The sequence below is a fragment of the Channa argus genome, chromosome 5, assembly GCF_033026475.1.
Source record: "Channa argus isolate prfri chromosome 5, Channa argus male v1.0, whole genome shotgun sequence".
In the NCBI taxonomy this organism is placed as follows: Eukaryota; Metazoa; Chordata; class Actinopteri; order Anabantiformes; family Channidae; genus Channa; species Channa argus.
This window is the reverse complement of record NC_090201.1, coordinates 5,368,125-5,382,391: the sequence shown is the minus strand read 5'-3', so window position 1 is coordinate 5,382,391 and position 14,267 is coordinate 5,368,125.

Here is a 14,267-nt window from a genome sequence, read left to right as displayed (position 1 = left end):
CAGAATGTGAATGCGATTTATGTTGTGGTTTTGTTGATGCACTTTTAGAACCTAATAGCTGCTCAGAGCTGCTCAGTCACTCAGTAATGAGCCCTTGGTGCCATGTAAATAAAGTTAAATTGAATTAAATTATTATAAAGGAGATTTTCAGTAAGACAACTCTGAAGACATCCATTATCACTTTCAAATTGTTGGTTTTTGAACAATATGGAAAATGCCATAGTCTCAAAATTGCAGTGAGATCTGATGTCACTCAAGGGTTGTACTGTTGTAATGTAAGCTGCCATAGCATGTGGAGACAATGAAATAATGCCAAAGAAAAAAAGTCACGTTACCCTGTAAATATGGCAGAAATCCCACATCTAAATGTTCTTAATTGTGTTCTCTCTACTTGTTTAGTTTTTCACGTTTGTTCTAGAAAGCAATCTGACAAGCACACCTCATAATTAAATTTGACTTGACCGCAGCCATTGTTGCTAAGCAACAGGTTTCAGGAAGACCTGCACTGTTTTATGTCCCCCCCCCCCAAAAAAAAGCAGACAGACAGACAGAAGTTTGACTGAAGCAAACCATGTAATACAAAAACAAACACGGAAATGTGGTGGAAGTGTTGTGTTCCCGCCACCACGGCCACTCTCCAAATACAATGCTTTCCAGGAGGTTCAAGTCAACTCAGCTGGTAGCACAGATGCTGCCTATTCCCTTCAACACAGTCGCCAACACAGGGGGCACCAAAACCTCTGTGAAGCCAATTTAAAATTGGAAAGCTGTGACTCCAGCTCAGGCTCTGACTGATGGGTGAGATGTGCTGATTATTGTTCTTCACACAGTCAGGAACCAGTGTGTTACAAACAAAGGTTTTTAACTTTTTGGTTCTGTAACTTTTATTTTAGTCTTATTAATACCTTTAGAGTGGACTCAGCAGAATTGCGTTTAAGAAACAAAACACAATTTATCATATCTAATAATAGGAGTATCTCAGCAAGAGTAACACATAATTATAAGCATACTTGCATCATTGCCTCAAGATAAAGCATAAAACAAAAATAATATTCTTATAAAATGCCTATTAAATGTGTGTATTCACCAGATAATCACTGCCTGCAGGTTGAATAAAATGAGGTTAATTAGAGGGCCACTGGAGAGTGGGAATATTTTAAAATAACTGAACTTGACAGAATAATATGTTGTGAAAAATGAACGTAATGGAAAGTTGACTAACTTTGGAGAAGCACTGACTTTAGAAATCTGGTGGAAGATTATGTCTGTTGTTAAAATCTTTCTTTCCTCTGTGTGTTTTACTTCATTTTATCATTTTCTCTCCATAGTTTTTTATTCATTTCTTTGAATATTGTTTAAATTCCCTGTTCGATGCATCTCTTTGCCTAAAGCATTTCAAATTGTTTCTGTGTTAATCACAGAAACAATTGTGTAGTTTTAGTATAAACAGCATTACTGATATTGTCAGAACGGATCCAAAAAAAAAGCACAGAGAACAAGATCTTCAGGTTAACACTTTGATATCCATCACAATTTTAGGACAAATCAACTTCAACTCTAAGTAAATATACATCATTGACACAGCAAGAGACTGTAGTCTCCAAACAATCCATCCTGAATGTGTAATGGGTGCAGGAACTCCAAGAGCAGCCTCAGACCATTCATGTTTTCATGGCTGGACATGTGAGATCCTTAAGAAGGATCACCACAGCACAGGAACTGAGGAGCCAGCAACTGCAGACCTCTGTACCATCTGTGGACGGGTTAGAGTACAAGGGAAGTGAACTAGATAATGCTGTATAGCTGTGGGGAGATGTGCAAGTGGGAGGCAAGGTGGTCCATTAGTGCTGATGACTAATCTCAGGTGCTCCAATGTGGTTTTTGATGATTATAACAAATAACCATTGGTTTAGTTTGAGAATATTTTAAATACACTAGATTCTAAATGATTCCTTGAAGGTTGAGGACATTTAAGGTCAATTTTATTTCTGTTTGTAGTTTGTCAAAGTAGTATTCATGCTTGCGACATAGTTGGTGGAGGCCTGGAGACTACTGATGAGTAGAGATTAACACTGTGAGGCAAATAAGTATACAGTGCTAGTGTGTAGGATGGCGGTAGAAGAGAGAACCACTGTTGGTGAATGCTGGTCTCATTAACCCCCATTATCGCTGATAAGTTTAGCCAACTGGTCTTTAGAGTCCTACTGAAGCTCTCAGCCACCCCATTTCCAGTGGCTTGATTTGATGAGGTTCTTTTCGTCATTGTTTAGATAATGTCTGATTCATGTTGCCTTCCCTGATCTTGAAACAGTTCATCTGGAAATGCACGTTCAAGGATGTATCTCTCACAAAGTGGTCTTGCTGTAGTTGTTTTGTGGTCTGACTTGACAAAAGTAGTGACATACTTTATAAAATGATTCTGGACTACCAAAACATACATATGTCCGTTTGAAGTGAGAGGGAGTTTAGTGATGTCTGTGACACACAAACTGAAAAGATCTGTCTGCCTGGATGGATGTACAGGATCTTGGTGGCCCAGGTTTCCTACGAGCCTCACATATCTTTCATTAGTGCACCGGGAATCAACACTTGCAAAACTACTGGCTTCACTAAATGCATTGTGGGCTTTCTGAGTTTTCAAGTTTAGGAAACTGACACCAATTTTTTTCGAGATTTTACCCTTCAACCCTTCTGGGGTAATGTGATGTAAAAAGATAAGCAGTATAAGAAAGATCGGCTATCCCAGTAACAACAAGCAGCACCACACAGGCTGTCCTCATGAAAATTAGGATTACCCTCCACAGCCGCTTCAAAATGTCCTCTTTTCCCTCTCCTCCTAAAATGTGATGGAAATCCACCAGAGAACTGTGGCCTCAGATGTGGAGAACCAGGTTAAAAAGGCAGTTCATTCCAAAAGTTGGCCATGTTATAAGTGCACTTCAAGTCCCAATTGTCATATGAAACTTTAGCTTGGTAGAGCTGGGTGTGTCCTCTCTAGTGTCATTGTATCTGGAGAAAGTTGTGAACATGCAGATCCTCATTCACGCAACGCATCCCTGACCTGAAGCACTGTGAACAAATTAATACTTATGTCATCTGTCTGTTTGACTCACAGTTGTTGTCCTTCGCCATTGTATTGGCATTGTCATCCCACCTGATTAGTCACACATCAACTCGACACTCAGTTGCTCGCAATCACGACAATTAATTCAATTAATTCAGCCGATGGAGGGTGAGCCGCTCCTAAGCGCGCACACACACACACACAGACACACACACACACAGCAGCCGCAGCAGTGGGAAAACTCATCTGGACAACTCTTTTACTGTATCATTAAATGCATAGTAAAAAGTTCATTCATTAAAACACGAATCAACAAGCATAAGACACCAATCAGTATTTTCAGCTCTGACCTCGGTGTCATTCATAGCTTTGCTCTGGTCCACAGATCTGGAAGCCACACCAATGTCCGAGGACAGGGTCATTGTTATGAAGAAAGCCTGACCCAACCACTCAAACAATAATAACATAACAAATTTAAATGGAACAAAGCACAAGTGCTAAAATACACAGAAACTGATTTAACGGCAGAATTTTGTTCGTCCTTCTTCATCAGGCCTCCTGTCTGTGGTCTGGTTCACAGCTCAGACTATGACATCGTGGGTATGAGTTGTGGACAGTGTGTACAAATTGTCAGAGGAAGTCACGCGTGGTTCAATGGATGTAGCGGATGTGTTGGCGCCTTAAGGGTGTGGAGGTCGAGGTGGTGAATGGACACATGCATGGATGGATTACTAAATGGATCTTCTGGGCAGAGGCCCAGGGGCCTGACAGGTAAAGGGGCCTCTAAGCCACAGCCTCTGGACAACATGACATATTAATGTTTAAAGAAAAAAAGGGTCAAAATATACCATGACAAAGCATCTGTAGGTGTGCCCAGGGGCCCATTTTCTCATAATTCATCCGTGGTCACATGCAAAGCCCACTTCCTCTACACTGAAGTTTTTATTCTGCAGATCAGTGATTAACATTGCTCAGTTTTTTAAATAATTTCCCTAACCTTGACCAAATTTATAACTTTCCTAGCCATAATAACTTATTATTGAGCACTTAACCTCTTGTCATACACAAAACATTTCTGTGACTTTTACTGTCGCGTAATAAAACATGACATTTACGAAACATTGACACATGATGTGATGTGCATGGATGTTGTTGTTGAACGTATTAACTAACACTGATTATTATTTTTTTTTGATAATGGAGTTAAAGTTAAAAGTTTAATAGGTTCATGTCTGCTTACTAATTGACCCTTAATGCAGTGTGCAATGATAGTATTCTTCATGTTTTATTCTGCAGTTATGAATATAATCAAAAGTCAGCACTTTCAAGTAGTTCCATTGAACTCTTTACTGCACCCTACCCATGCAAGTAAATTGTTGAAATTCCACTGAAATTTAATTATTTCGAGTTATCACTAAATGTAATCCATGCATCAGTAAAGCATGTTTGGAAAACCCAATGAGAACAAAGTGAAATTACTATAGTTTGTGGGATAATTTGAAATCATAAAAACATTTTTAATGTGTATATTGGACATACTGTTGGTCCCGTGTGGACTTGCACAGCTTTCCCTGTGACATTTTTCATTTTCCTTATCTTCTGCACCTTGAAGGCCACAAAAGAGGAGAAGTGTGCAGCGCTGTGCTCCAGGTAGGCTTCACTGGTCTCCAGAGAAAAAGTCTTCGTTTAGTATTGAACAGTCCAGTAACCATGTCTTTGAGCTGTGTCTGAGGCCATCGCCTCTTCTCTGAAATTTCTCTCAAATTTTTTCGCTTGTGTGGAAATGTTAAAGCGTTCGCTCAGATTCTCTGTGGATATCAATGTTTTTTACACCACTGTGTCTGTGTCTAGACTTTGAATTGCTTGCCCACAAATGTCATAAAATTGAAATTCTCTAGGATCTGTTGACAGCCGATTTGAGTAGATAGAAAGAAAAAAAAAAAAAGAAAAAAAGGAAGAAAGAAATGAAGAGAAGAAAGATTCGTCAGGGCTGTTCGCTATTTTTATGCAACTGACACTGGGAAATGGGAAACGCCTTATTTGCTGTGGGGTGGGATTTTTCTTTTGCTGACAATTTTCACACTTTCGAGTTCTGCACATCTAAGTAAGCCTGAACCACTTGAAAAAGCAGAAAAGGCTATTGCCTCTGTCATCTGCAAAATGGGATTTGTGATATATAGGCACCTATTTCTTATCCACTGTCTTAACATACAGTATGTCTAACAACACAGCTTGTTTCACAGCACTAAAAAACTACATATACCCATGTGGTTCTATCCTGTAAAAGCCTGTTAGTTTCCCAGATCATCTCTGACAGTTTCTATCAAGAGTGGTCATAATGCAGCTTTTATATTTCAGCTGGGTTTGCTCAAAAAGCCCTAGTGGCTTTCTACATTTGAACGTGTCATCTCTGACCCTCTTTCAGTGCCGTGAATTCACAGTGTCCACTCTTTGTGCACTGCTTCCCGCATGCAGGAGGAATTTATTTTTACCTTGTCTTTTAGAAGAAAGGGTGCGTAAAGAGTACAAGTCATTTTCAGATCTTTACAAGAACCCGTCGCTTTGAAGGACAGTGAGCAGCTTGTGCACCTGCACATGAATTAGACGTTGACAATATTAGAATATCCACTTGTATTTATCAAAAAAGAAAATGAGAGTTTTTCATCCTGCTGAAGAACATATCCCTTCCTATGGACTTTTTTTTTCCAGGAAAGCTGTCACATGTAGAACATGTACTGTATAAAAGCTTAAGTCACTGATGTGATGCAGCTAGATCAACCAAGCACTGCATGGCCTCTAGGCACCCATGTCAGTCCTTCCATTCAGTACTCACGAAACCTGAACATCACTGTCCTTGACCCTGTTCAGCAAAATGTTACTCATCGCTCATGATGTCAGTCCGAAATGTTTCCTGATGGAGTCCCTGGAGGTCAGAGGGCTCTCTGCTGGCAGTGGGCCTTCTGCTGGTGTGTCACTCACAGACATCGATTCACTCCCTGCACATTCTCACATTTCTCAAATCTTATAATCCTAGAAGGAGCCGTGTTAGATGTCAATAATTATTTACATCATCAAGTACAAGTTTGCATTTGTTTTCCAACAACTTGCTATTGATAGACAGTGTTCTGTTAGCACCATCTCACTCATGAGACAAATTCACATTTGCTTTTTTGACCCACTGTAGAGTAGACAGTGGTCCTCAGGTCTGTGGAGCTAAAACACACCCTTGGAGTGAGCTCTGATCCCCCTTAAGGTCAGGTCTTTCTGTTTTTTATAAATATACAAATTAAAATATTAATACATTTAAATGACGACATGTGAAAATCTACGTACAGTAGACAGGAAAGACACGTCACCTTTCACACCTGCCTATAAACATGCGTCTCCATGTTGACCACCAGACAACCTGAGTCCAGATTTGTTACAAGGCCATGTGCACTCTAATTGCATCAGTTTGTTGTCACACAAGTGCCACATTTGTATCACACAGGTTAGCAAGATTTTTCTTTTTTTCCAGGAACTTGTATTTTTTTTTTTACATTACATTACACCAAAACAACTACCATGCCCAGTACTGTATTTTTCTGTAACAGGATACAGTACTATATATACTACTTAAGATACTGTATGTTCTTAACACTGTTCACTTTTGATTCAGACACATTTTGAAGCTGAAATGGGGCCAACAATATCATTTTCATTCTGCTTGTTCAGAGTTGCAAAGTCTGCTTAAAATAGTGTTAGGACACCAGAAAACCAGTTCCAGTGGGGCAATCAGTTACTGCTTAGTACTTATATGACAGTGCACTGTAGAGCAATGCTGAGGTTGTGAGTTCAAGCCTCACCTGGAGGAGTCTTTAATTTGGCAAAAAACTTGTTAAATCTTGAACTTAATAATTATTAAACAACCCAATATGTCATCTGATAACCAAGGCAGTTTTGATAGTTTGAGTGGTCATAATGTTTTGGCTCATAGGTGCTAATTTAATACAGAAGGTTAGTAGATTCATGTGGTATTCAGACATACAGGATCACACAGATCATGACCACACATTTGTCCTCCCTCACTTGTTTCCATGCACAACATGAAATAGTCAGAAGCACAGAGCTCAGAAGACTTTTGACATCTGAATACCTATAATCACTACAATAATGAATAATTATTCATTTGTTAGATGGCTATTTTTAACTGTGGGTCTATTGATGGTGGCTGAAATAACTTTCAATGCGTTGTACTTTGGTTTAATTACCATTAGGCTTGTAACATTGTTCAGAAAACCACAGTATAATCCCATTAAAAAATCAAGCTGTTTGTGATTTTCTGAAGTAAGTTCTTTTCAGTAGTTGTCCCCTTTTTAATTTAGCTAAAAATCCATGTATAAAATCTATAAATGATAATTATTAGTCTTACATTTCAAATGCAGTACATGGCAGGGTTGAGAGAATGCATCAACGCACCAATGCAAATGCAGTTGTTCATCAGCTGGTATCAAGCTGTTATCAGATCATCCAGCTTTTCATAGTACGATTACAACTAGTTCAACCAATTTTACAGATGTCATATGGATTTTCTACAAGTGGGTTTTATTTCTTTGAGGGGTCTGTGGTGCTAAAAGCTGTCAAAACCCACACTTTCACTGACTGTGACAACACTTAAGCCACGTGGGAGATGGTTATGAAATCGCTAAAGAAACAGTTTTTAGACTTTGGAGCGTGTACAGGGACTGGTTGTCAAAACAGAGCCTATACTATCACATCATGTAGCTTGAACTTTTGCACTTCTCATGAAAAACTCATTTTCATACAGAAAAGGCCCTGGAAGATCTGTATATGGTAATTCCAAGTCAAAGGTTCTCAATGCATTGTCATTGCATCATGAAAGTGGTAAAAATGCAAGGACGAGGTCTTATAAATACACAACAGCCAGTAGTGATTTGATGTCAAAACATGCCTGCGGTTTTCCTCAGGCTGATGCTGTTGCTTCCTTTTTTTTCCAGTACAAACTCCCACATTTCAAACTTTGTTTGCGAACACGAGAAGATTAATATACATATTTTACCTGGACTCGCTATATAGGCTAAACAAAAAAAAGAAGAGAAAAATACAGAACGACAAGCTGTAAATCACAAATAGGTAGAAGTACTGGCAAGAATTCCTCATTACTCAGGAAAATTACATAAACATCTGACTGCTGCTTGTTAACCATACGGTGAAATTATACAGCACCAGCATCAACAATCAAATGTTAAATCAACGCTAATACAGTTAACAGTAATGTACAGTAATGCAGTAACAGTAATGCTCGCTTCTTTTTTCCAGGACTTGTTTAAACTTGCAATAAGGCAGTAACTAATAAATTCAGCCACTTGTGAGCAGCACACCATCAAGTGTAATATTGACCCCTTTAAAGGTTAATTCATGCTTTCCATTTGTCCACCCTCACAAATATCTCCTATGTCTGTGAGGGGTCTGCACAGCCACGAGTGCACCTGAGTACAACTGTCTATGCACCTTAAAAATCAGCTGAACTTTCGTTGTTCGGTACATTCTTCACTCTTTTAACTGGTTTGGTCACTACAATCTCCCGTGTGAAATGCTGGACTCTTAGCTACAAAATGCAACAGTACACTGGTGTTAAGCAGCCGGCCTCTGTGTCTGTCTGCCGTTTGGTGATGGGCAGGTATTGAAAAAAACTCTGAGAGCAATGAGCGAGGATCAAAATGGTAAAGTTGTGGCCATACAGCTGAAAAATGAGCTGAGACGCATCATAAAGCTTTAAAAGCTGAAGGGAGTTTCTCTGTAGGTGCAACATTGCGAAATTGTAACATGGTCCCCATAGAACTTCTACTGCAATAAATAATACTATAAACCTACCAGGCCAGCAGAAATAATCAGTCTTTTCCGATTGGTTGAAAGGGCAAGCCTCAATAAAAAATATTTGGAAGGAAATATCTCTGCAGGGCTGACAGTCCTGTTTAATGAACCCGGATCACACATCAAGGGAACATTTAGCTTTAACTTGATGACTACAATGTGTCCAGTTTCCATTATTTTTACCACTTACCTTGGTGGGATGGGGAACATGTTACAGATATAAAGTTTGAATGGCCCATAAAGTAAAAATAAAGTTTTACTAACTCCAAACAGGAGCTTTCTTTAAAATGTTTTTAAGGGGACATAATCATTGCACGCTCTTAGGATAAAGTGCCCATCATCTGCAAAATTTCAGATTTACATTTTTATTCTGAGACTTTACTGAAATGGTTTCGGATTATTGATTTAAAAAAACCTCCTTGGGCCTTTGTTAAGTTCTGAATGAAACAGATTGTTTTTGCTGCTGTCTCTTTAGGTCCCCCTCACCTTGAGTCCACTTTGTCCTAAATGGCCAGCTTGCAGACGCCTGACAGTGTGCATAGGAGAGCAGTGAGCCATGGTTGTAGGGCACAGGACCATCAGGGACATTTTCATAGGGTCCAGAGAAAATCACACAACAACATTGACACAGAAACATCGTTTTCACTTTGTTGAACTTTGATGTCTTTTAAAGGATAAAGCTGTTAACTTTTAAGTGGTGATAACGGCGGGTTAAAAAAAAATGTTATCAAGATTCAAGATTCAAACAACTTTATTGATCCCACAGAGAAATTGTGTTGCCTTGTTACCGCTGCTCTCCAAGTGAAAAGTAGAAAAGAAAGGAAAAACTTTCACTAAACCAAGACAATAAACATGTACAAGTACAAACTACTGAGCAATAAGTAAGAAAAGTTGGGCAGTTTAATGGCCACTGGGAGACAAGATCTCCTGTGTTGTTCTGTGGAGCACTTGACTGCGATCAGTCTATGGCTGAAAGTGCTCCTCTGTGGAACCGGCACGCAGTGGAGTGGGTGGGAGGGATTGTCCAGGACTGAGACGAGTTTGGACAACGTTCTCCTCTCAGACACAAAATGCCGAGGGTCCGGCTTCTCCCCAGAACAGAACCAGCCCTCCTTATTGTTTGTCCAGTCTGTTACTGTCTGCCACCTTCATATTGCTGCGCCAGCAAACCACAGCATAGAAGATGGAGCTACCATGGACTCATAAACAGTAATGCAGCATGGTGCTGCAGATGTGCCCCGTTTAGAGAGATGATTGACAGGAGTCCAGAACTTCCTGAAGTCCACCACCAGTTCCTCTGTTTTACTGATGTTGAACTGGAGAAGACTGTACTCACACCAGTTTACAAAACTGTCCACCCCTGACGATGCTCCGTGATATCTCCACCCTGGATATATCCAATAGCCGCAGAGTCATCAGAAAACTTCTGAAGATGGCAGGACTCTGAGTTGTACCTGAAGTCAGAGGTATGCGAGGTGAAGAGAGAGGGAGATAGAACTGTTCCTTGGGAAGCACCTGTGCTGCAGGTCACAGTGTCAGAGACACAGTTCTGCAGACGGATGGACAGTATGGACATTTAGGTTATGACTAAAGATACAAACAAGCATTAAAGGTGTCTGCAAGTTTAGATTGCAGTTTAAATTTTAACTATCAACATTTTCTCTATTAAGTCAGACAAGAATCTTTCTCTAACATTATCCAAGTGCTGGGTCTGTCTAAACACGACCATAGAAAAATGTAATACCACTTTAGTCACACAGTGACCAGATATTTTTAGAGAGAAAACAATGTTTTCTGTATATTTTACTAATAATGGAGTGGTTAGAAGGTTGGGGGTTTGAGTCCTGGCTGGGCGTGGCCTCTCTGTGTGTAGTTCTCCCTGTGCTTGCATGGGTTCCCTCTGTTTACTCCGGTTTTCTTCCCACAGCCCCAGAAACATGCATGTTAGGTTAATTGGTGCCGTCATTGCAAATGTGAATGTCTGTCTGTGTATGTCTCTCTGTGTGGCCCTGTGATAGACTGGCGACCTGTCCAGGGTGTATCCCGCCTCTCAACCAATGACAGCTGGGATAGGCTCCAGTCCCCCCGCAACAGGAGAGCGGTGACAGATAATAGATGGATGGATGTTCAGTTTTAGTGTGTTTGCATTTACATTAAATGTAAACATATCTTCATTGTGGTAATAGAAAAATGTGGAGAACCTTCAGTTCAGCTGTATAGAAACATACTTTTTTGGAGACAGAGGTGTCCAGAATTTCATATTATTAATGCAAATAGTTTAAAACATACAATTTTGTATGAACTTTAAAATAGAAAGCAATCTCTCTTCTATAAAATCCTTTGTTTCACTTTGCAAACCCATTAGCAGTTGATTGACTTCTGTCCTTACAGTCACCATGACAAATACCATCATAAAAAGATATTGAAGTTAGTCATGAAGCCATGTATCAAAAGAATGAACCAATCACTAAGAACTGAGCACTTCACTAAACCCTTTTAAAGCATCATTAACACCCTCATTACACTACATATAAAATAGCTGGCCACTGCCCCATGGAGCTGAATTGGTATGATTGATCTCAGTAGTATCAGCTGTATACTGCTGCAAGGGATGGCCAACATGCACAGAATGTGCCACTCATTGAACAAATACAATATGTGGCCCTGCAGCTGCTTTGATCATGGCCAAACATCGCTTGCAGTTCCTTCCTGTTTTGTTGCAGTTCATCCATCAGAGAGCAACACTTTTTATTTATAGTGCTGCAAAGTGCTGAACACTAAGGTGAGTTCTCAGTTTGATACAGTCTGAGTCTTAGCAATGACTTGTGGCTGCTACACAGGCCACTGTTTTCCCGCCCCAGCCCCTGCTTGGTTTAGAGGCCTTGGGTCGGTCTGCGGTGGCTCGAGGATCCCGCAAGGTGGTGACGGCAGGCGTCACGGCGGTGGAGGGTGGCGATAATCGGCCTTGATGGGAATTGATGAGACATGCATGGGTAATGAGATCGCAAAGCTGTATCAGGAAGAGGCAGAAAGGAGGATTACCAGGTACGTGCTGTCGCAGCCTCACTTCCTTAGAGCGTGAGCGGGGACGCACCTGTAACGCGCAACCTGACACTCACCCGCAACACTGGTGCAGATGGAGACATGGCAGCTGTGCGATCTCATTTGTGGTGTCTGGGACCCCCACTACTCCCAGTAGCATCGGGTTCACGGAAAGAAAAAGACATCTGCCAAGCTGTCTGTTCATCTCCTGCGGGGTTTCACTGGATAGACAAGTGCAGTCTGAAGAAAAAAAATAATATTGCCGCAGATGATCACTTACAAATAGAGATCAAGTAGAGATGAATTTATGAATTTTTATGCTGCCATTGTGAATAGGGGCGTCTGCTTAAATATCCAACAAATAAAGTGGATACATATATTATATATCATCATACAGTGAGACACATTGCACAGATAGTGGCCGTGACCTTTACATATTGCATCATCATTGCATTAATAATGCATTCTGCAGCACTTTGCTCAGTACCATTACTATATTTCATATTGTGAGTTTGAAAGACAACAACAGTTCCTTCTCCTGCTTTTGCTTGCCAGCTTTGTCTGTCAACCAGACCTTAAGGGTGTATTTAAAAATTAATGATCAGTGCTTACACTGTAAATAACTGGTGGTAATGCACTGTGGGTTATTTGAAAGGTAAAACCTACTGTCAGGCTTTGATTATCTATGTATCTGCCCTGAGCGGAGGGATCCGAGCACGGAAGCAGTGTTCCATGCAATCTGGTTGCTGGCTGACTCGCCGAGACTCGCTGTCAAACTTGTGAGTACATTGAACGACTTCCCTTGAGTTGCAAAACAATAGGGGTTAACGCGACAGCATCTTGAGGGCACTTCATGTATATACATAATGCGATGATATTCTGAAGTGGTAATTATTTTCCAGCCTCAGAGGGTTTACTCAATCAACACCATGCTGCTGAAGGGGAGATTATTTCAAATGTCCGTGACTTATTTTACCATAAAAAAAACATTTTTGAATATAGGGCTATTTATTCATACTTGCATTGTTAAAACCGCAACTCCAGATGCATTTTCTTCAAAGAACTGCAAATGCTGCAGGATTTCAGTGCTCGCATGCCATCAATCAGCGTGCCAGTGTCTCTGTTTTCTTTTGGATGTACCCTTCAACAAGCCCAGACTCATGTCTTTATAATTGTTTGTCACTCTACTGATTTTATTCTCCTACCCAGTGAATAATTAATTTGGTCAAATTGCTTTGCTGAAATTTGGATTCCTACTGTAACAGTGTCATGGTCACCCTATATTGGACTGGAAGTCTATTTTCTGCCCCATATCAATTTTTCATACGCAGCCATTTGTCCTTAGGGGATGAATGTCATCGAAACACTGGATACTGAGTTTTCACCTAACCCTGTGGCAGTCCACTGACATTTCCTGGACACTGAGTGACACGAGAGAAAAGATGTAATTGTTATTCTTGCTCCAAAACTTCTTCTATCTGGCACAGTCCTGTTGAACTGAATAATCAGGCTGCTTTGATTTTACTATAATATTTCACCCACGCTAAGGGGTTTCAAAGCACACCCACCCCTGCATGACAATCATCCCCGAGCTCTTTTCATTCCATCCAGTTACTACATTTCACCGGCGGTCACAATTGACCCTACGCAGAGTAACATGAATGTGTTTCCGTGGCACCTGATTATCAACCTGCTTGATGAGTCTGGGCTCTGCCTCTTACCCCAATGCGCAGTTTAGGGAGAGAAAAAAATGAGTGAGGCTCACTCCAGATGGTCATGCCCTTTAGAAGTCTCTCTCTTCCCTGTAATAGAGCGACTTGGCTCTTACTCCCTAGACTGAGTGCTGGGATCAGTCCAGGCGGCTGCTGTTAATGAGCCTCAGTGTTCCCTCCTCTGTCATGCTGGGGTTTCTGGCTCACTGTATACCTTGCTTTTGTTTTATATGCTCGTGTTTCTGCATCGGGGTAGAGGTGGGAAATTGGGAAACAGCATCAGCTTGTACCACACACATTATACCAACAGCTGACACGTTAACTTAATTGTTTCTATAAACAACCTGCTAATTACATTTAGAATATGTACAATACAAAATATACATGTTACAACATGACTAAAATATGAATATAAAATATATTATTCCAAAAGGGACGTCTTTGTGTCCGTCCTATGGGGAGGGGCATCAGAAATATTGTGGTGTAGTCTCCATGAACACCAATGATAAAGTTGTTTTTTTATTTGATGAACATAAAACAGTGTTCAACAGTGGATGCTAAGTATGTCCTCATGT